Source organism: Motacilla alba, chromosome 1A, assembly GCF_015832195.1.
Source record: "Motacilla alba alba isolate MOTALB_02 chromosome 1A, Motacilla_alba_V1.0_pri, whole genome shotgun sequence".
In the NCBI taxonomy this organism is placed as follows: domain Eukaryota; kingdom Metazoa; phylum Chordata; class Aves; order Passeriformes; family Motacillidae; genus Motacilla; species Motacilla alba.
This window is the reverse complement of record NC_052031.1, coordinates 9792251-9815681: the sequence shown is the minus strand read 5'-3', so window position 1 is coordinate 9815681 and position 23431 is coordinate 9792251. Positions and strand designations below refer to the sequence as shown.

Here is a 23431-nt window from a genome sequence, read left to right as displayed (position 1 = left end):
TGCAAATAAACCAGCCTTACAATACATTTTTGCCTTGGAAGAAAACATAAATAAGAACTCGTGAAACACGGGAAGATCTGCACAAACTTGAAACCCAAAATTTAATCAACAGATCAGGCATGAAAAAATCAGATTCATTATTTAAAGTACCACAAAGACCCACCAAGTGGAACTGAGTTGGGAGCTGAGGAAACCACTGTGCAAGGTGTCTGTTTTCTAGCAGTAGTTTGCTGGCTGAATTAAGCTTGACAGCTGCTGTCAGACTGTAATCTGCCCTGCACTGAGCTTGAGCAGCTGATGGAGTGCTGGGGTCCACCCACAGTGCAAGTGTGCACAAACAGTGATTTTACACAGTGACTACTCCTGCACTTCTCTTCTGCTTTGCTCCCACAAACAAAAATCCCACAGATTGTTTCTGGGTGTTCTTTAGGTAGAGGCTTTTTGCTTTTGGTTTTATATTGTGCTCACTCCACCAGGAGCTCTCTGGCTACTCTGGCTCAAGTGCTCTGCAACTTTGAGCAGATCTGGGTTCACAGTTTTTGTATTTGGTTTCATAGCAAGCTTTTGGTAGCAGCAGGACAGGAGGGAGCGTGGAAACTGCTGCACAACAGCAACCACAGTCAGAGAGAGGAGTGGGAACATGTGAGAGCCACAGCCCTGAAGACCCCGTGGGCAGTGAAGGAGGGGTAGGAGGTGCTCCATTCTTGGAAACAGCTGGTAGTAAAAACCATGGTGAGGCAGCCGTGCTCCTACAGCCCCAGGAGATCCACGGTGGAGTAAACCCCACACCAGAGCAGGTGGATGTCTGGAGGATGCTGCAACCCTGTAGGAAGCCTGAACTGGAGCAGTTCCCTGAAGAACCTGTGGATTGATGGAGAACAGAGGACTTGTGACCACATGGAGAGCAGCCTGTTCCTGAAAGACAGCACCCCATGAGAAGAGACCCACCCTGGAGCAGCTCCTACAGAACTACAGCCCATGGGAAAGACTTGTGTTGGAGAAGAACACTCATGGAGGACTGACTGTCTGTATGGGCCATTCCCTTAAGAGTTGGACTTCATGATCATTGTAGGTCTCCTCCAACTCAGAATATTCTGGGGTTCTGTGAGATGTCCTCCATGCTGGAGCAGGGGAAGTGTGCGAGAATCCTCCTGTTGAGGAGGAAAGAGCAGCAGGAGCAACATGTGATGAACTGACTACAACACCCATTACCTGTCCCCCTGTGACTCTGTAGGAGAAAAGAGACAATAATTAGTGAAGTTGAGCTTGGAGAGTGATGAGTGGGAGGAAGATGTTTTTAGGATTTGGCTTTATTTCTCACTATTATACTCTGATTTGATTGGTAATAAATTCAGTTAATTCCCCTGAGTTTGTTCTGCCCATGAGAATAACAGGCAAGTGATCTCTCCCTGTTTTTATATACTCAACCTACAAGCCTTATATTTTCTCTCCCAGTTCAGCTGAGGAGTAAAGTGACAGAATAGTTCCTGGCATCCAGCCAGGGTCAACCCACGAAAGGGATGAAAAAGGAAAAAAAATTAGTATGTACAGCAAGAGAAAAAGCCCAACTTAAAACAAGGTTTCTTAGTCTATGACAAGGTTTCCTAGGAGAAGTAACTGATGAGCCATTCCTCTGAAACAACTACAAATACACAATAGCAACAACCTGAGATAAAAAAGAGAGAAATTAAAGGATCTTTGTATTTCCAATTTAGAGAAAATTACATACAATTTACAGAAAGTTGTGCTTAAGTAGTCAAATGCTGACATTAATAATAGCAGTGTAACCTTCTCCATAGCCTTTTGAATATGACTTGTGATACCTACCCCCTTTGGGTCTGTTGAAAACCCTAGACACTCTCCTTTCTCTCATTTCCTGAATGCAGAATCAGATTATTCCTTGGGGGGTGGGGGGCAGTGGTGGGGAGAAACAGTTCTGCACTGTCTGAGGAATTTCTGACTCCCCTGGGATGGAACATGCTCAGCATGGATATGCTGCTCTGCAAAACTGCACAGCAAGAACTCTTCAGATGCTCAGATATAGGGAAAATCTCACAGGATGCTAAAACATTTCTGAAGCAAGGAGAAATGCTCTGTCAAGTATTTTGCTTCTTTCCCAGATGGTGGAGGTACTTGAACACTCAAAGATTTTTATGCTTCTTGGTCTGAACAAAATCAATACCTTTCCTTGTTTGCAGAAAGGCTTGGCTGTTTATATAGAGGTATTCACTCCAAAATTTAATCTGGTCGACAAAAAGAATGAAAAGTTTTGGAATGATTGCATAGTGCATAGTGCATAAATTGCTAGTTTAAAACTAGCTAAGTTTTAAACAACTAAAACCAGTGTATTTGTCTTACAGTCACACTTCTGTATCTGCATCTCTTTCACATTATGATTAAATAGTGCTTTTGTGGTTTGAAAGGAAAAATCTGTGGTGGTGCATTCCCCACCACACCCTTTCCAGGCTGCAGTGTGTCTGAGAAATAGTTGTTAGGCCTTGAAAAACAGCACCTGGGCTCAGCTCTTCCTGAGATTATCAGAAATACTGTCTACCCCCAGGAATTGCTAACGAGCCCCTGTTTTCTGTATAAACAGCCTTGGAAAATACTTTTCTTCCCTAAACAGTGCAACATCCCTGTTCTCACACTATGGAAGAAGTTGAACCCAGCTGTGGCCAGGATGAAAAATTGTTATGATTAAAGCCCGCTGCCTTGAGACCCTACAAACAGTGGTCCAAAATGAGACCCTTGCAGCTCTCCTGGGCTGCAGCTGGCTGTGACCAGCAACTGACTGGGGCCTCTCAGAGCCAGGGAATTCCCATGTTTGCTGTGCTTGGAGGATCGCTGAGTGCTGATGACTCCTGGGCTGATACCCTTACTCCAAAGTGAGTAGTTTGCTGACTTTTGGAGGGAATTTTTCACAGGTACCTTGCATGCACTGACTCTTTATGTTTGGATGCATAAACTTGTGCATATGCTATAGCAAATCTGGGAGAAATACTGTTTTATTAGATGTTTAAGTACCTTAGATGTCTGAGTAAGTCAGGACCGTAAGCTTGTGACTTATGACTTTACTTAAATGCAGCTAAGTGTTGTTCTTTTGCTAAGTTGCCAAATATAACTTTGAAATTTTAAGTTAGATTAAATGCTGCTACATATTATTTCTCTGTTAAATTGTTAAGGTTAAGTTATAAATTAAGGTTAATTTAAGTTAGATATAAGTGTTGCTCCTTTGTTAAATTGTTAGATTAAGGTATAACTTATGTTAAAGTACTGTTAAGTTTGAGTGCTGACAAACTTTTAGGCTTTATTCCTTTTTACCCTTGTCCTTGTCCTTGTCCTTTTGTCACACGTACCTAAACACACACACACAAACACACATACACACGTACCCTAAACAGTTCCCAGTTCATTTCTGTTTTGATTGCTTGGACTTTTTTTTGGTTTTTGTTGCTTGTTTTTCCTTGGTGTGACTTAACTGTCCTGTAAGTAGTCAAGTGAATTTTGCCAAAAGTGTTTCTGGTGTTATTGCTAAATATTAAATCTGGTTTTTGCTGATAGCCTTGCTGATGATTTTTTAAGATCTCCAGCACTCATTCATAACAGATACAGTGCTGGGAATCACAGGGTATCAAAAAGATGACATTGGCTTTAATATGGCTAGTCTCTAAGGAAAAGAACAGAGGGGAAATGTAAAAGTTTATACTTTTATGTTGACTATATTCACAGTTTCAACTTCTGTGTAAAGCATTATGGAACCCTTGTTTTTTGTATCTGTGATGTACCAGGTTTTATTATGTTGGCAGGAATATGTCTAATTGTTTTAAGGAAGAACAAATTATAATTTTTGTTGTTAACAAACCTCTTCAGCATTTAGTTTGGTATTTTTCTGTATTCTTTCCATTTTTTTTACTAGATTTATATGTACAGGGAAGAGGAATTCCTACTTGTTTTCTTTCATGTAAGCAAGATTTTTTCCTGTAAATAAGTTTTCAGTTTTTTCTCTTGTTCCCAGCCTGCAGCTGGACCATCTATGAAATAAATCCTGATGGGAAAGAGAGGATAGTGCACATGTTTGTGCATATTATATAGACATTAGAAATGCAACCATTAGGAGCTGATTTTGCATGCTCATTCACAGAGGCTGGGGTGGCACACAGTATCCTGGTGGTTGCAACCCGAGGGAATGAATAAAACATGCATTTTTCATTTGGCAAGCTGAGACACTGGCATCAGGAAATGGGTACCATGCCTTCAAGTTTAAGGGATGTGAGAAACATGTGGAGTTAAGAAGGAACATGTGAAAAGTAAGAAAGATATATAATCCTGAGCATGTGTGTTATCTTTCATAAATCCTGAGGTTCTGGCACTGCTCATGGCATTAACCATAAACCACTTGTGATAACGGCAACATTTGCCATGACATTTAGATATGTCTGCTCTTTATAAAATGTTTTGCTAAGCAGGAGTTTCTGTGTACAATTTGATTAGTCATTTATTCAAGGAAATTCTATGTCAGTTGCCAGGAGACAGGAATAAAGTGCTTGGCTCTGGGAAAGTTCTATTCCCATCATGTGTATTTGAAGGGACTCCCAGGCAGATTGAGCCTAACCTTTTCTGCTCCCAATAGCATATGACAGAGGGGCTCCTGGATATGCTTTAATCCATAAAAAAAAGCTGAAATCAGCTCTATAGTTGATGAAGGTTTATGGTTAGATCTTCAGCTCTTTCCATTTCATATGCTCTGTGTGTTTCAGAGGAAGGAGTAGTGGCAGAACAGCTGATGAGTTTGATATTTGGGTTTAGGTATCCACTGATGCATTACAAACTTTAATTAAAATTATCAGAGCAATGTGTCTTCCTTGTGCCAATTTTTGCTTCACAGGGAATCTAGTAAACAAAGACAGAATAAACTGTGCATCTCAAATGTGTACCCATCTCTCTGTATTAATGCTACCACATTTCCAGTTAATTCTACCAAATATTACCTACCACAAGATTTTTGGGAAGATCTGTCTTCTTTCTATAGGCCATAGCATGAGCCTGAGCATTTTCCTTCAGTCTGTAATGCTGAAATTTTCAGAAATTGAGATTTTATTTATTTCTTTTTAGTATCTGCACACATCTCAGAATGAGAAACAATTTGGTTGCTGTTTCTTGGTTGTGGTGTGGTTTGTTGTGAGGTTTTTTGTTTTGTTTGGGGTTTTTTGTTGTTTTTTTTTTTTTTGTGGTTTGGTTTTTTGTTTTGTTTGTTGTTTGGGTTTTTTTGTTTTCTTTCATAGCATGTTTTTGGGTTTTTTTGTTTTCTTTCATTAGCATGTTTTTGGGTTTTTTTGTTTGTTTGCATGTTTTCATTGAAAATTTGGGCTGAGAACTGTTCTGAGTCTACAAAAAAATGATATTTCTGTCTCTTCTTTGGATTTGTCTCAGGAGTCCTTTGACATTACCATGACTGTGGCTGGGGATGGAGTGTTGGCAGTGGTGGGATGGCTTGAGAAATTGAATGGGTGAATGCCCCTTCTTGTTATCTTTAGCTATCTATAGGCTTTAAAATTTGGATGGGCACCATATAATAGAGTTGTTTTGCTAAGGGAAAGATTTTCTCAGGAAAAAGGGATCACATTTCACTAAAGAAATGTGAAGCACAAGTGGAATTATACGATTAAGTATACTCATTGTCTGGGGTGGATTTGCATAGTCTTAGTCATGTAGAGGTGAGTAACTATGTGAGTAATTCCATTGACTTCTGCAAATTTAGTCAATGCTTGAGTAGGAGAATTGGATTATTTTCTGACTGTGGTATCACGAGCAGCTGCTCACAGCTTTACCTATCTTTATTCCAACACAAAATCTTAACAACTGTTTTTCTGGAATAATTTCTCCTTCTCTTGTTCAGTTTTTATGAGACTTCACAGTTTAAGTCTTTCCATTAAAGATTGTATGAAATATAACCCTTTCATCTGAGGGTATTTTCCTGTATTTAAGCCACATTAAATAGTTTATGTCATTTTAGAAACACCTCTGAGAGAGCTGCCACTGAGTTACCATGTTCTGAATAACATTCCCATCACAGAAGCATAAAGTGTGTATACTGGGGCATCCTCAAGTGTTTCTTACCCTTCCTTATTGTCTTGCTTTTTTGCCTTACCTAAGTACATCCAAAACTTTGTTCACTTTAAGAGTGTAATACCTCTTGTAAGCATGGATGATGTTCTTGGCTTGCCAAGAGAGAGCACCCTACAAGTAGTTCAGAGATGTTTGTAATAACAGGATCATTGCCTAGCTGGCCAACCATAAAGCAAAGTAGATTCAACCAGAATCTATATTCAACATCTTGGTTAAGACTGGTTTCCTTTCATTCCAGGTAATCCTAATGAAATTTCAACTAAATCCAGACTAAGACAACTTCAAATTGCCTAGTAAGTATTTCTTTCTCAAGCAAGACATTTGAAATCACGTGGTGGCTGCTGTGTTTCATTTCTGAATGCTTACTGTAAGGCATTCCTGCATTTGCTTGATGGTTTGAGAATACATTGTAAGAAAGGCTCATCAGAAAAAGACTCACCAAATTTCATTCCTTAGTCTAGTTTCTGGCGTTTGCTTATATCCTTAGTGTATTGTAACACTTTTCTGAATCCTGCTTTTGGCCCACTCTTGTGTCCAGGGTCATAGTTACCTACCTATTGGTAAATATCCTTCTACTAGACCCTTGAAGCCAGCAGCTCATTCTGAGAGCTACAAAAAGGACTTTTCTATGAGAAAATATGAGCTTTTGCTATCCCTGAGTACTTTCTTCCTTTGGAGAGATGTCTCTCTTTTTCTGCAAGTACTGTCTGTCTCCTGTTATTCTGTGGTTCAATTCTCCTGCGTAGGGAGCTGCAGACTTCTGTGCTGTCAAGCCTAAATCTTTAAATGAGTTTATCTTCTGCAAAACAAGCAAAATAAGAGGAACTAATTTGCTCAGAAATCTGTGACCTATGAGCACAGCTGAAGCAGAAATGAAATATCAGCTCTCCAGTGCTACCTTCTGTTACAGAAATGTACATTCAGACAACTTGAATGGAATCCATTGCTTCCACCTTAAGCATCCAAGAAGTATATGTTTAAAGTTCAGCTTGCTGCTTTAAACTTTTTTAGCAATCACAAAAAAGAACATGCTCTGGAGTGGATGTCTTGTGACATCCAAAGAAAGGATTTTAAATAGGTAATGACCTGCTATCAGAAGAATTAAATCCTAGAGATGTAAAGAAGACATCAGACCTAAATGTTACTTTTTGTGAGTAGGAATTACTATATTAAAGTGAGAGGGCATAAGTTGCTTTTTTTCTGGTTATAAGCTGTGATATTGGCTACTATATGAGATTGTCTCACAGTAAAGAAAGGCACATACAATCTGTATGCAATCTATTTAAAAGGACCATGCAGAATTGAGACAATGTTTGGGAACTCAGGACTGACTGGAGAGTAATTGCATTGAAAATCAAAAAGGTAACCTGGTCTTTATGTGGTGGACAAAGACATATGAGGAACATGTAGCAGTTAAACAGTAGGAGTCTTCTCTCAGAAGAGAGAGTGCAGTAACCACTGCAGAGACAGTAGCATGTGACTCCCTTTTCCCTTCATGATAAAGGTAGGTAAAATTTTACCTTGACTTTTTTTGTTTTCTTTAATTTAGAGCATTTTGGTGTGACATATTTTAGAGGCCCATGTAAAATGGGAAGAATCCTAAAGTTGCTACTTAGAGAAATGAATAAAACATACAGTGTTATTAATATTTATAACTGGTAGCAGCCTAATTAATGCTCAGTGGTATGAAAAGGTCTGTGTGTTATCCCTGTTGGACAGCAGTCAGTGAGGCTGGATTCTGAGCTGACTAATACAACGTCCCTCAGATGTCATGATGTTTACCTCTGTGATTCTGGCTCATTACCCACATTGAGATATACCCTGGGTGTAGGTTTTCAGGAGGCCTGGTATTTTCCTAGATCATAGCTGTCCTGATAGGCAGCTGTGGTGTTCTGAGAAGGTGGGTTGGAACCAATCAAGCTGTGCTAATATAAACACTTGAGCATACTTGCTCAGTGATCTTTTTGTTACTTGTTTGAAATAATTATCAACTTTTAAGTGTTTTTTGAAGAACTGTGACAGCGCCTATGAAAATCTGTACTGTAATTTAATTTGAAAGCATTCTGTAGATAGAAGTATTCAATGAAGACAAGCATGCTTTTAAAAATTATATTGACCAAGGAAATATCTTGTTGTTCCTTGCTAGTTTAAAATAATTAGGGGAACACAAAACTTCCAGGATATAGACAACAAAATTAACCTAGATAATGATATTTTACATTACAGTTATTGAATTTATCCAGTTGTAGAACTCAGATGACAAACATCTTAAAAATACTGTGATTAGTAAAGTGGCTTGCCTGTAACTGACATTTAAAGAGATAAAGACACCAGAAAAGATACAAAAGACGATACAAATCATAACCAGTAGTCTCCTTTCATAGCAGAAATGTCTGTTTGGCTATAGTGTAAGGAAATAAGAACAGAACCATGGGACATACTTGGGGAAAAGAAACCATAAGAATGTGTAACTAACACCCTCTTTCCTATTATTAAATCTGTCCTTTGTCTTTTTTTTTCCTGCTCCTTCGCATATAAACTGCTCTCACTCAACCTCCCACATTCATCATAAGGCAGATCTGAGTAGGCTTAAAGGAATAATTTAAAATATGTTTCTAAAGATTCTTGACAGTATTTTTATGGCCATTCTGGAATAAAGCAGTAAGGATTCAGTTGGCCATGGAAATGGGGATCTGTTTGTATTTTACACTTCATTTCATTAAACTCTGATATCAAATATGGGTAATTTATTAAGACACATTTCTAGGTAGGAAAGAATAAGCTGGCATATATTTTATGTTCAATTTATGTTTCTTTATGCTGATCTGCTCATCAAAGTGTGAGGTGTAAAGCATCTTGCTGAAGTGACAGAAAGTTCTGCCTCTGGAAGTTCTGCTTCCCCATGATACAATTACTCTTCTGAAGAAGATGAGATGTGTTTCAACGTGGAGGAAATTGAGTGGAAATCAGGAATCTGGAGTTCTTTCAGAACCCTGCCACTATCCAACTTGTCATCTTGATGTTACCCTGAAATAAAAACTTTACATAAGAAAGAGGTGGAATAGAGATGTTTTTATTCCACATAGTCTTGTAAATGCTTTCTTTTATACCTTTTTCCCTCCTACCACATTTGCCATATCTTTAGCTGGAAAGTGGAGTTCTGCTCCTTCACATTGTAAGTCTCGATTTGTTCAAAGCAATATGGTAGTGCTTAAATATATCTATAGCCTTCAGCTTATGTAAAATACCCAGAACAGACAAAAGCCTGATGGTTACACAAATTTCAAAGCATCAAAGTTGGTTTTCTGTAGCTTAAAATGTAAGAAAATAAAAATTTAGATAGTAGTTAATATTTTGGTAAAACAGTAAGTATGACAGGTCCAGGGAAGATTTTGTGGGTTGTTTCAACACTTGAATCCCTTTTAATGTAACCTTACATTTCCTCTAGCATCAGTCTTTCTATTTACTGGTATTTAGCCTGTATTCCAACATGCTGAAATTCAAATTAGACTTTCAAGTCCCTGTATAATGTTGGTAAACCTGGGGTTTTTCTTGTGGAGATCTATTTATTTCCTTGAGATCTCTTTCATGCTAGACCAATATGATTCTATGATTGATTCTGATTGATTTTTTTATGGATTTATTCATACACCCTAGTGCAAATATGTATCTTATTTTTTTCTTTTGATGAGGGGATTTGGTGTCTGCCTAATAGGAAAATTTAATATTCAACATGAACACAACCAACAAAAATTAAATGAACTGGTTTTTTTTCTACTGTATTCTTTGGATAATTTGAAAGTTAAGATTTTTCTCTTTCTACTTTTACACTTGCCTCTGGATATTTATGACTGTCAATGACATTCATTAGGTTTCATGAGCAAAGAATATGATAATAAGGCCTGAGCTGTAGTGTTACTACTGCTATTTCCTTTCTCACTTTTTAATATAATGGAGAAAATAAAACCTTAATCACTAACAATCACTGGTAAACTAGCAGCACAACTCAGTCCCATGGGGATGATTTGCTCATACCTTGCATACCATATATAGCATTAGAAGCTTTTAAAAACTTATTGCTTGCCATCAATTTTAATAAAAACACCTCACATCTGCCATTTTAACTTTAATGAAAAGAAAATTTCATTTTTGTGTGTGTGTCAATGGAAATTAGGAATTAAGTTTTTCAGCACATGCATTATCAAGGGGGATTAACTCAATGATTTATTCATTTTTTTAAAGTGTTTCATTAGAATTCATATTCTTTCTAGAGAGGAATGAAAATTATTAGGGTTGGCAAAGGTGGCAAAACTTTGCATTTAGGAACTGATCTAAAGAGGAATGTACAGATTTGTGGTATAATTGACTAGTATTTATTCCACTACATTTTTCAGTATTCAACTGAGGGCCCTTGCAATTCCTTTTATTCCTAGAGTGAAATGGAAATGGCTTTGTTAGCAAAGTGGTACCCATATTAAATCTCCAGGATGGACATCAAAATGTGTGTCTCTTATCTTACGTGGACTGTACCATGTCTCCTCCATATCTCATATATTTGTCCTATTTTCTGTTAGAATAATCTATATGCTTCATGGATTTAGTTACATTTCTGTGGCATGAGGGGTTTTCATTCAATGAGAAATGTCCATCAGGTTTGACATGGTACGAGTCCTCAGTATTATCTTAGGTTATATCAGCGTTATGAATTGCTTAAAACTGTTGTACAACATTTGAGGAATGTAAGAATTAAGGCAAAAAACATGACTGCTTGATTAAATTAAACATAGACTGAAAATATCCGAACTAGACTGTGTAAGGAATATATAAATTCAGACAAATACAAGCAGTATGCAATTAATCTTCGATTTGAAACTGGTTTTAATTTATCTTTCCTGCAGAAGCTTTGTCTAATTGATCTGGCTTAATTGTTTTATTTTAAGCCCATGTTCATGTTATACAGGATGCTTGGATTTTTAAACTTTTCTTGAGAGACAGAACAAATAGTATAATATTCACAATGTAAGCTCAGTAAATTTTTTTTGCAATGTTTTCCTTCTAAAGTGCTATTCTGTAAAGGACTAATACTTATATTTTCCCTCATTATTAGCAGAGATACTAGGCCAGTGCATACACTGTGCTCATGAATGCAGGGATGAGCACATACTGTTTCTAAAAGGGGTTAAACTCGTTGGTAGCAATGATATTCCAAGAAGTCTACAGAGGATTTATAGCATCTGTTAATCTGTGATAAATAATAAAGTATTGGCACACAAAGGAGCTGTTTAATTTCTATATTTATTACAAGGCTTATTCAATAATATGGTCAAGCCAGGATCTTGGCAGAAAATATTCCCTTTTGTTTTTAAAATTCTGGTGCCTTCAAGTAACAGGGCCTTGATAAATGATAGGTAGATGATTTTTATAATTCAGAAATGTGAATCATGGCTTTAAAGCTGACCATATCTGGTCAAATGACTAAATTTTAAAACATACTTTCCATAAATTTTTTGGATTCAATTAAGATGCCCTCCACTCAGTTAACAAGATATTCCTCACTCTTATCTGGACTAGGGCATACTGTGCTACATAGATGCTGCCCAGGGCACTCAAATAGAAAGCAGATACATTTATTAACAGTCAGCATTTCCTGTGTTTAGGTGGAATAACTGAAAAGGGAGACTTCTAACTTAGCCCTCCCTCTTGCAAACATACTGTAGAAAGTACATGGGTACAAAGAGCTGGGAACACTGGCAAAATCACTGAAAGTAGAGAAGGGACTACGTGCTAGGAGGGAGGAAGTAAAGGAGTATGCAGCTGGGAAGGAATTATCAATGAAAAATTGATTATTAGCCAGTCAGATGATGTGAAACAGGCATGGAAGGACTGCTGCACTCCAGGTAGGTGCTGGGTGAGAGATCAAGTCTGGATGGAAAAAATAAAAAAGGTATATTCAAGATATATATCACAGCAGCGATAAAACAGAGAATTGCAGAATCAGAGAATCATCATGTTTGGAAGACGCCTTCAAGTTCATCTAGTCCAACCACCAAACCAGCACCACCATAATCACCCCTAAAACATATCCCCAAGTGCTACACTCAGACACCTCTTGAACATTTCTAGGGAATGTGACTTCATCACCTCCCTGGGCAACTGATTTAGTGTGTAACCAGTCTTTCAGTGAATTTGTCCCTAATATCTAATCTGAACCTCCCCATGTACAAGTTAGGGCCATTTCTGCTTATCCTTTCACTTGACACATAACAGAATAGACTGACCCCCACCTCACTACAGCAGCCTCCTTTCAGGTAGTGGTACAGAGCTATGAGGTCCCCCCTGAGCCTCCTTTTCTCCAGCCTAGACAACCCAAGTTCCCTCATCCACCCCTCACAGGATTTATTTTCTAGACCATTCACTAGCTCCATTGCCCTTCTCTGGACATGCTCCAGAACTTCAATATCCTTTTTGTACTGAACAGCCCAAAACAATACGGAATTTAAGGTGTGGCCTCACCTTAAATGTGGTGCTGAGTACAGAGGGACAATCAGAGGGACAATTCCCCAGTCCTGCTGGTCACACTATTCTTGATAGAGGCCAGGGAGCCATTGGCCTTTTTGGCCACCTGGGCACATTGCTGGCTCATGTTCAGCCAGGACCCACAAGTCCCGTTCTGCAGGGCAGCTTTCCAGACACTATTCCCAGCCTGTAGAGCTGCCTGAGGAGCAGGACCCAGAACTTCACCTTATTGAATCTCACACAGTTTTCCTCAGCCCATCAATCCAGCCTCTCCAGATCCTTCTGCTGAGTGTTCCTACCCTCCAGTAGATCAACATTCCCACCTAACTTGGTGCCAGCTGCAAACTTACTGACTTTTCATCCAAATCATCAAGAAAGATGTTAAATAGGACTGGCCCCAATACAGAGCCCTGGGGAATACCATCAGTGGCCTGCCACCAATGTTTTTTAACTCCACTCACCACCACTCGCTGGTCTCATCCTTCCAGCAAGTTCTTCACCCAGGAAAGAGTGCACCTACCCAAATCATGGGCAGCTAGTTTCTATATCGTAGTGGATGTAGTAAAATTATTAGGCTATCTTATCCTTACTGATGATTATGAAAGCAGTTTGTGATGATTTTATTTATATTATTGCAGCATCTACTAGTCACAGCCAAAACCTGGCTCTGTGCTCCTAAGTAACAACTTGGAGACAACACTCCCCAAAGGCCACCAAAGCAGTAACATGTGTTTGATTGAATACCTTCTTAGATCAATGCCTTGCAAGCCCTGGTTTTGCCTTAATTAAAAGCTCAGGCTGTTTAGATAGGGTTATTAATTAGATAGGATCCTTGCAAGTTAGTGGGAAAAGCTTAGGTATGATGAGCCATGTTAAATAGAAAAACATCTGGTGTTAGCAACAGTCTCAGTATTGGGTGCTAATTACACTCTGTCTTAAGGATACATATTTCATATTTGGCACTTTTAAATCTATTCAGCAAGCCAGATTTATGAGTCATATATTTTATTTAATTCTTTTTTCCTTACCTATGTATTGAAGTGTGTGTATAGGAGCACTGGACATTTATTTGTAAGAGGAAATTAAAATTTAAAATAGTTTCTAATGGTCCTTTATGAAAGTGTCGGGACTCACCCCCGGATTGGGGTGACCCTGAAAGATGGAAAAGTCTCTCCTCCAACCCGTGCCTTCAAAGAAAGACTCAGCAGTCTTCAGTCGTCCAGCCTCAAGGTAGTTTATTGCGTGTTACCTAAAAGATTTTCTTCTTGAACTGCTGTGGCCCGTTCAGCAGGTCAGACAAAGGCACACTGCCCTCCCAGGGGGCTGGTGCCATCTTTTATATCACACATTACGTGTTACATGCTTATACTTTTCCCCCAATGCCTATTACCTATATTGAATGGTGACTTTCTACTCTAAACCAATCTGTGAGTGCCAGCATCACCAAAGACATGGAGGCTAGGAAGGAGAAAGAAAGAGGACAGGGCACGCCAAAATCCCTCCATCTTAGAACTTCTGACCCCCATGTACAAAACTTGGACCCCTGCATACAAGGCCTAAACCCCCCCTGTACAGCACTCAAAAATCCTTCCTTTCACCTTGTGACTACTTCTACTACTTCTACTACTTCACTTTTGTGACTTCTTGTTCTTCCTGCAAGATTGGTAAACTGTTCCATGGGTCAGATTCAAAGCCACAGGGGTTTCTGGCTGCATGCCAGGGTCTCAGATGCTTCTGACCTGGGTCTGGAACATCCAAGAATGTCTGGGGGACATTCTGGGTTCCGACATGAAAGGATCAGAGGCTGATTTTCTCTGTTGTCTTCTCAGTGATTTAATTGTGTATTGTTTAGCTGGTAAAAAAAAACAGCTGACCTAATTTTGAGATTGATTAGTTGGTCATGGCAACTGTCAGCAGCAGATTTTTGGCTGCTACTGGTAGGACTTGTTGATAAGTAGCTGTTATCTCCTAACATCCCCCAAGAATACAGGCCTGCAAGGAGAGGTGTGAGATGTATGTGAATGTGGCAGAACATTTCACAGCCTGAGGCGCCCATAACCACTGAAGCCTACAACATTTCAAATTCAGTGGGTAGAGATGACTGCTCCTTAACCATCTTATAATCTTGGCTGAAATTTCTGTCTCAACAGCAGGTTAATATAGAAGAAAATTTTATAATCCTTCATGGTATGGCTCTTTTTTTGTCTTTAAAAAAAATAAATCTTGCACAACTTTTTCTAACAAAAAATTATGCATCCGTAATAAACCCTGGAGGAGACAATTCAATAGAAAGAATACATTTGCATCAGGAATTCATTCAATATTCTTGATTTCCCTCGGTTCCTTTAGACTTTCCTTCAAGCTTTAAACTCCTTAAAGCAAATTCTTCCCAAATGTATACTGAGTTCCCTGAAGTCAATAGAGGTATGTTGCCAGTGTGTTTGAAGCTCAGAAGGGTTCTGTATTCAGTTATAATAAGTAAATAGTTTATGCTGAACTGCTGATGGAAACTTCCATTTTAAGTCTTTAAAGAATGATGCTGTGCCTCACTTTAGTGGTAAATAAAGAGTATGCTGTGTTTATCCAGCTCTATGCTGTACATTTTATTCAGAGAGATACTATGGGAGAAATTATCAAAAGCTTTACTGAAATCCAAAACTGTTACATTAACTGGATTCCTGTGGTCAGCTAGGGGGGTTACCTTGTCATAAAAGGAAATCAGGTTTGATAAGCTGGACTTTTCTCTCATGAAGCTGTGCTGGCTGTGACCAATGGCAGCGTTTCTCCATGTGTTTGTCAATATATCTCAAGATAATTTTCTCCATAGCTTTACCAGGCACTGAAGTGAGACAGACAGGCCTGTAGTTTCCATGGTCCTCCTTCTTGCCCTTCTTGAAAATCAGGACAATGTTCACCAGCTTCCAGTCAGCTGGGTCCTCTCCAGATTCCCAAGACTTCTCAAAAATTATTGAAAGAGGTTTTGCAATGACATCAGCTAGCCCCTTGAAGATTCTAGGATTAATCCCGTCAGGCTTCACAGATTTGTAGGGATCCATAAGCTCAGGGTCACCCGGGAGATGATCATTGCCAGTCATGGTCCTCTAGCTCACCCCCTTGGTCTGTCATTCATGTTGAAGTAAGAGGCAAAGAATGCATTAAAAATCTCTGCCTCATCTCTGTCCCTGTTTATGAGGTGACCATCCTAATCCAGTAACAGGACAATGTTATTTCTACGCAGCCTTTTGTGATTAATGAATTTTGAAAAACTCTTTTTATTGTCCCCCACATTTCTGGGCAGCTTCAAATCCAATTGAGCTTCGGCTGTACAAGTTTTCTCCCTGCAGTGGCAGGCAGCATCTCAGTCTTCTTCCCCTGACCTTGCTCTCACTGGGCCCACGCATTTTTCCAAGAGAAATTCCCCTGTTCAGCCAACCCCAAGCTTCACCTGCTTGGCTTCTGACATTTTGGAGTTGCTGCTCCTGTGCTCTTAGGTGTTGATGCTTAAAAAGTGACCCACACTGATGGACCCCAGCACCTGCAAAAACAGTTTTCCAAGGGATCTTAATCACTAGTTCTCTGAGCAGCCCAAATCTGTTGTATTTATGTCCAGAGTTGAGTTTTTGCTGGCACTTTTCCTCCAGTCAGCAGAGATTTTATACTTAATCACTATGTGGTTTCTGTGGCCAAGACGGCTTCCAATCTCCTCTCTGTGAACAAGAAGCAGATCAAGGAGGACACTTTTCTCAGTTGGCTTCCTAAGCACCTGTTCCATAAAGTTTTCATTCAGGTTTTTCAGGAGTCTTCTAGCCCAGGTTGTGTCAGCTGTACAAGGGCAGTTGACTCGGAAGTGTCCCTCAGTTCTTCAAGGAACAATTAATTGTCATGACTTTCCTGGCTAGGAGGTCTACAGTAGACTCCCAGTATGACATCCACAATTTTTGTTTGTCCCTTGATTCTTACCCAGAGGCTCTCAACTGTGTCACTGACAATTGTGAGCTCCATACATTTTAACCCTTCCATTACATATGTGCTCAAACTCAGGAGGTGCTGGAAATCTCTAGATGTAGATCTGAAAAAAACCATCTCTGAGGTAGATCTGAAATATGATTTTGCCATTGTTGATGGCTTTGCAAGGTTTAAAATTTATCATTGTCCTGTGTGATGCTGCAGTCACAATGAGCATCACATAGTCAAATGTTTGGTGGCTTCCGTTCACAAGTGCTTGTGAAAAGATTGTAAACTTTTCTGGTTTGGTGGGATTGTACTCCCAAATGAATATGAAAGCAATGTACAACTCCAAATAATTCCCTCAATAAAAGAACAGGAGAAAAAAACACTATTAAAATTCAAACTTAATGAGAAAAGAAGAATAATTCAGTGCACAGAGTCCCATTGGTTTTATATTTAGAAATCATAAGGGGTATTGCAGTGTAAGGGGAACAAGAGTTTTCTCCCAAAGCTGTGAGATTTCCTTTAGAATGTTTTCCACTTCACCACTTTGAATCATAATTATTTCTGTGGAAAATCTTGTCTGCCTTTTTTTTTTTTTTTTTTTTTTTTTTTTTTAGTTATAGCAGGTTAATCATTCATAATGAAGCATTAGTTATTTTTAGACTCTAATGTTAATACAAGAAACAGCTACTAAAATTGCCCCAGAGAAGAGAATGGAATTCCCACTGTTGCAGCTTTTTGATAAATTTGTACCTTAAAAAATAACCTGCCTCATTATACAAGTGGATGCTCACAGGACTTCCTCTTTTCAGTCAGGAATGGATATCTGTCTTGAGAGATACAGAGATGTCAAGTAAGGGAATAATACCCCATTTTATAATGAAAGGCCTATGGCACAAGAAAAGTATGTGACTTTAATCAACTATATTAAAGAGAAAAGAAACTAGTGTGAGTGTGAATTTATCTCCAAGGAGTCCAAATCCAGGGCACTGACATCTGGGTTAGGCTTTTCAAATACTCCCTGCTCCCCAAGAAAGGCAAAACATATCAGATAACAGGCTGAAAAGCTGTCACTGCACAGGGCACTGCTCTGACACTCTGGCACTGTGTCCGGCATTTCCATTTCCTTGTCTTTCCAAAAGGTGGTCATATTGAAGCTGCCTCACCTCTGTCTGTGTCTTGTGTCCAGACTAACTCTTGAAGTATGCCAGCAGATATTTCAGAAAGGGTTCCTCATGGCATGAGCCAAAACCACGTCTAGCCTAAAACTTTACCAGTGTATAACAGGAAGCATTTATACCTTGTTTGGTTCATAAATGTAGGATTGGAGTTTTGATTCTACCAGCCTTGTAGCTAAGCACAATGAAACCAAATCACCACATTTCCCATTAGAAAGAAATTATGGCTCTTTCAGAAAGAAACCACAATTTGAAAGTGATAAATAATCTCTATAAGCAGGACCATACACTTTCTGCTTTCCAGCGAACAATATATATATGTATTCATATATTATGGATAGAGAATAATGGAACAGCTTTAATATTTTATAGGGTATCATAACCTTACACATATATATAGCCTTATGTAGAAGACAATACATTTTAATAGTCAGACAAAAAAGTGCTGGAAAGGTTTTCACAGAACCATTATGGGTTCTCCATTTGCTGAGACTTGTAAAAGGCTACAAGTCATGAAGACCTCATACAAAAATCTAATATATATTTCAATTTTTTTTTTGTATGGGGATGGGTTGCCTTTATTGGACCAATTGTCTCTGTCCTATTTCCTCTCCCTCTCTTCTCTCTCTCCCTCTTTCCAACTTATTTAAGAGGACTGATTCTAATCTTAAGGCTCAGGCATTTAGGATGACCAAATGAGATTAACTAGAGTCCCACAATTCCTTTCTATCATTTTAGCCTTATTTTAACATAAATTTCATGTTAAGACATTATGATTCATAAAATCAAAACTTGCAGAGCTACACAGAAGTCAGGCATGCTGTGTTTTTAGTCTCAAAATAGCTCACATTTACTACAGATCTTATTACAACTATGAAATTTGTGTAGGGCAGTAATGAAACTGTCATGCTAAGCATAAAATGAGCTGTTTTGCTTTGTTGCTAACTGCCTCTTTGTTTGTATTATATTTCATAAGTGTACTGTATCTTCATAAAAATGATGGAATACAATAATAACTTTAGGGGAACTGCTACAACTACTTTGTTTTGTGAAAGCTAATATTTTATTTTCTTACCATTTGTATTGAAACTTGTGCTGACTGTGAATATTGATAAAATAAGGAGGTTTTTAGAAAGGGAAGGAATTGTTTAAAATTAAATAATGAAATTAATTTTAAAAAAGCCTAGAACTGTGCTGAATGGTATAAATGTTTGTTACACAGATACATATCCTGACTTTGAAATACAAAATTAAGCAAATTAAGTAAAATCCTAGCCTTATTTTCTAAAGCTGGTAAACAGACAATATCTCAGGGATTTCATTAGAAACTACCAGACATTCAGTGTTTGCAAAAACAAGGAAATGAGTAAAGACCTTTTCACCTGCAGAGAAATGCATCAAGTAAGCATGTTAATACAGGTAAAGTACTCCAAACTTTGAGAATTGTTTTCCTGGAAAAAATGAAATTATAAAATCTTGGGGTTTTGAGCAAATATGGTAATGAGAAGTGCTGCCATAGAGTTAGATGTTAAGTGAAAATCACACTCTAACTCAGATAAATTAATTTCTGTAAAACTATCTCACCTCTGTATCAATGAGTTTGTTGTGAATTCAGGATTTCACGTAATGTCAACATTTCTTTAAAGGCTTGTCTGTGTTGTAAGTCTCTTCCTACACACCAGTCTCTGACTTTAGAAATCCTATTCATTTAAATGCCTTAGAAAAGATGGCTTGGAGACCTTACAGCACCTTCTGGTACCTAAGGGATTTCATAGGAAGGCTGGAGAAGGACTTGTGACAAGAGCGTGTAGTGACAGGACAAGGAAGAATGGCTTCAAACTGAAAGAGGAAAGGCTTGAATTGGATATTAGGGAGAAATTGTATACTGTGAGGTTGGTGAGGCATTGAAATAGGCTGTTCAATAAATTGTGGTGTCTCCATCTCTGGAAGTGTTCAAAGTCAGGCTGGATGGGCTCTACTAGACCAGAACAACCTGGTCTAGTGGAAAGTGTCCCTGCCCATGGCAGGGTATGGGAACTACATGATCTGTAATGTCCCTCCCACCCCAAATCATTCTATGATTTTATGAGTCATAGCAGGTAATTTTGCTATTTTCTGATAAACTGCAGCTTCACCCGCAAAGAATCTGTAGGATCTTTGGTAATTGTGCTCACTTATCTAGTCTTTATGATTGCCTGGAATGTTAATCCTCTTTGTGGCCCATTGCCACAGCAAACACCCACTGCTTCTGGAACCCACTCAAGAAGCCTCTGGCCCCACTGGTGCTTGGCATCTGCTTTTTTTATATCTTCATTTCTCCCTTGGTTTAAATTACTGAATTTATTAACAAAACATTCCCATTAACCCTATTAGATAAATAAGCCCTTAATCTCCTTATTTCCTGGATAAATTGTGGTCTATGTCTAAGAGTTTTGCATCCTGGTGATTCTAATCTAAACTACCATCTCAAAGCTCTGCTCTCCAGGGTTTCTTATCTTTGGGGCTTTTATGTATTAGCTAAGGGTCTCTAAAAAGTTAGCTATAGCTGTCCACATTAGATCAGGTATGTCTGAGTCCAGAACACAGAAGATTTAATTTCTGAGTATGAAACACAGAAGGTTTCAGTGACACAGTTAGGTAAGATGCACATTAGTCCATTTGCCTGTGGGCAGAATAGTGTTCAGAGCCATGAAATGGAGCCACTGTATGCAGACGTAAGGGAAATACATGACCAGTTTTAGAACAGGTGACTGAGAGCCCAATTCGAGTACTTGTGATTTGGTGCCACAAGTCTGCTCTTAGAGGAGGCAAGATGCTTTGAACCTGCCTCCTTGAAATGGGGTTTCATATCTTCATCAGGTTAAAAAAGTAAATGCAGGTCCTGGGAGCAGGGATTAAACACCTCACCAACTCAGCCAGACATGCCAATGTCAGTATTAACCACAGGATCCAATTTGCCTGCTCTTCTTGTGGCTCCATAAACCTACTATATTAAACCCCACCACCTTCAGCAAGAAAATTTAGACCAGATTCCAGGCTGATCAAAGTGTCTGCCTTTTTCTGTTGTTCTAGGAGAAGAGCTAAACATTTGACCACTACTCTAATCCATCCATTGAGTAGAATGTCTGAACTGGATGAATTCAAATGCCCCCCATAGATTTTTCACAGGCACTTCTTTCTCTCTGGCACCTTCATGTGAATTATATGGTGTAACAGAAAGCTAAATTTTCATGAAGCAGGTAGCTAACAAAGGTGGCCTGATAGTTTTGATTTCAGATGTGCAGATGATTCAGAGGGAAGATGACGAATAATACAAATTCAGATTAAAAATAGCATTTTATGTAACTGAACAGAGGAGCAATTTAATAATGAAAAGATTGTCATCTCTGATTGGGTATCTATCTAGGTATGACTTACACTAAGGTAAGGAGAAGCCATGATCTTAGTGCAGAGAGAATGAGAAATTTTTCTCTCATATTGATTGCTTCTGAAGTACTATTCCTCTAACATTTTTCTTCATTTATCACACTCTGAGGTGGCTGTATCTACAGGACTTGCAATTTGTGGTGCCCTAAATGGCCTGTTGATTAACCCCATGTGTACTCTGGGCAAAACATCAATGGCATTTCTTTAGAACACAAGTACCCATTATAACTGTAAGTGAGCACTAAAAGCCAGGAGATAATCTACAGTAAACTAATGGGGTAGGTATTATGGACTGCAATGCAACAGAAGGTATTACTTTTTTCTTAGTTACAATGAAAAATTTTTGAAATCTCTGGTCTTTTCTACTTGAAAGTACTAGCAATCTAAATCAAATTTACAGTGTCTTGAATTAAATTTTCCTGTTTGTAGAATGAGAACTAGAGAGTTACTATAGTATTCATGCAAATTACTCTTGTGAGATTTTGAAAGCTTCATGGCAAAAGCCTGATTTCACTCATTGGAACATAATTAGTTTGTTTGTTGACAAGGAACAAAAATAATGTAAAGATTATGTTTCCACTGCTTCCAATATGGTATGTTATTGCTACACGAATAGAAAACATGCTGAAATCTCACATCATATGTACAGGTAGAATATGCTAACACAGTGCAAAACCAAAAATTAATCTCTCCTATTGCAAACAGAAGGGCATCACAAAATAATAGTGGGGTAAAGACTCTCAGTCCACAAAACAGAGTAAACAAAACTGTTTTAAGAGGAGAGAAGTAATAAAATACCATAAGAGTAGAACTGATATCAATAGTTCTGTCTGGAAACACTTTAAATATAGAGACAGAGCCTTGCACTTAAACACACTCCTTAACAGTGAAAAACTGGAGACTTGTAAAAAATTTATTTGCTGTGGGATATTCAGCTTAGATTAAGGACGCATGCTATTGAGAAAAGCTTTCTTCATAACAAAAAGCTAAAAGTTTCCTCTGCTATTTGTGTGGACTATTACTAAAAGAAAAAGTGTCAACACCAACAACAAAATCTAGCGAAAGCTGTGACACCAAACTTGTGATAGCTACCTCATGAGGTGTCAGATGGAGGTTCCCAATACAATCCCCACTGGGTGACAAGAATGGTATTTTCAAAAACTCTGAGATCCAAAGAGACACCAGATCAGATTTTCAGAAATATTTTGTGAAAGGCTGATGAGAAACATTTGTCGTTTCAGCAAGTAATCAAAATCAAAATGGTGGGAACATTGATCCAATAAAAGATACTTTTAAAAAGAAATTGATATCTTGGATTGTAGTTTTGCCATTTCTTCAGTGTTTCACAGTATTCCTACACCTATGCACTCCAGTCTAGATGGTGTCTTAGATCCCATCTCAGTTTACTGTGAAAAGGTTCAGACTTCATTGTGTCTCTTCTTAGTTATAAAAGTTATCTCCAACCTGGCTGATTGGAGCCTCAGCAGGCCCAGGGAATGTAGTGGCTCTGATGACTGATGGAGACTAAAGAGAGCACTTGAATCTCTGGGTGCCAGAGGTGCAGTGGCTGTCTGAAGGACAGGCATTGTTCTGATGTGATATCAGCTCCTAAAACCTTGCCAGTTCCACAGCTGCTTGGTATTTTAGGTGGATAATTTTGCTGCTCTTATGTGACTTTTCATTATTCTTGAAAAATATAATGGAGATTTCCTCCTTGCGTGACTATCACAGTTTGGGAGATAATAGGAACTGGTCTTGGCTGCATCCCCAGGCTTACTGTGCTTGGAAAAGAACATGATTATGTATGAAAGGAGAAACACATAGTCCGAGCAGAAGGAATAAGGAGCACGAGAAATGCTCCATTAACTCTGTGTATTCTTTTTTTTTTTTGTAAATTATGTCCTGATCATTTAGATTATAATCAAAGTAAGGTAGAATTTTATTGTAAAATTAATAAATGTTAAAACTTACCTAATATTTTCAGCTATCTTAAAAAATCTAAAAAAAATTTAAATCACTGTTATAACTCTGTACTTGAGAAAACTGTGATATATAAAGTTAATGATACTTTCCCAGAACATAAATAATATTCATATCAAAGAACATAACAGTCTGGAGACTTCTGCACAGAAGTCTCCTTTGGAGTCCAAGCCTTCCTTTTCCAGCTACACTGTTAAAAATGAAACAGTCCATTTTCTTCATAGTTCCTTTGTTTTTACATTTTTCCCATCTGG

General features: G+C 38.4%; 1 long non-coding RNA gene across 1 annotated transcript; it reads left to right on the top strand.

The window, feature by feature from the left end:
• The first annotated feature begins 2658 nt into the window (after nt 1-2658).
• LOC119708585 lies at nt 2659-9384 on the top strand. Its single transcript, XR_005259124.1, has 3 exons — nt 2659-2885; nt 6365-6419; nt 8965-9384. It is a non-coding gene; the product is annotated as an uncharacterized LOC119708585 (long non-coding RNA).
• The last annotated feature ends 14047 nt before the right edge of the window (nt 9385-23431 follow it).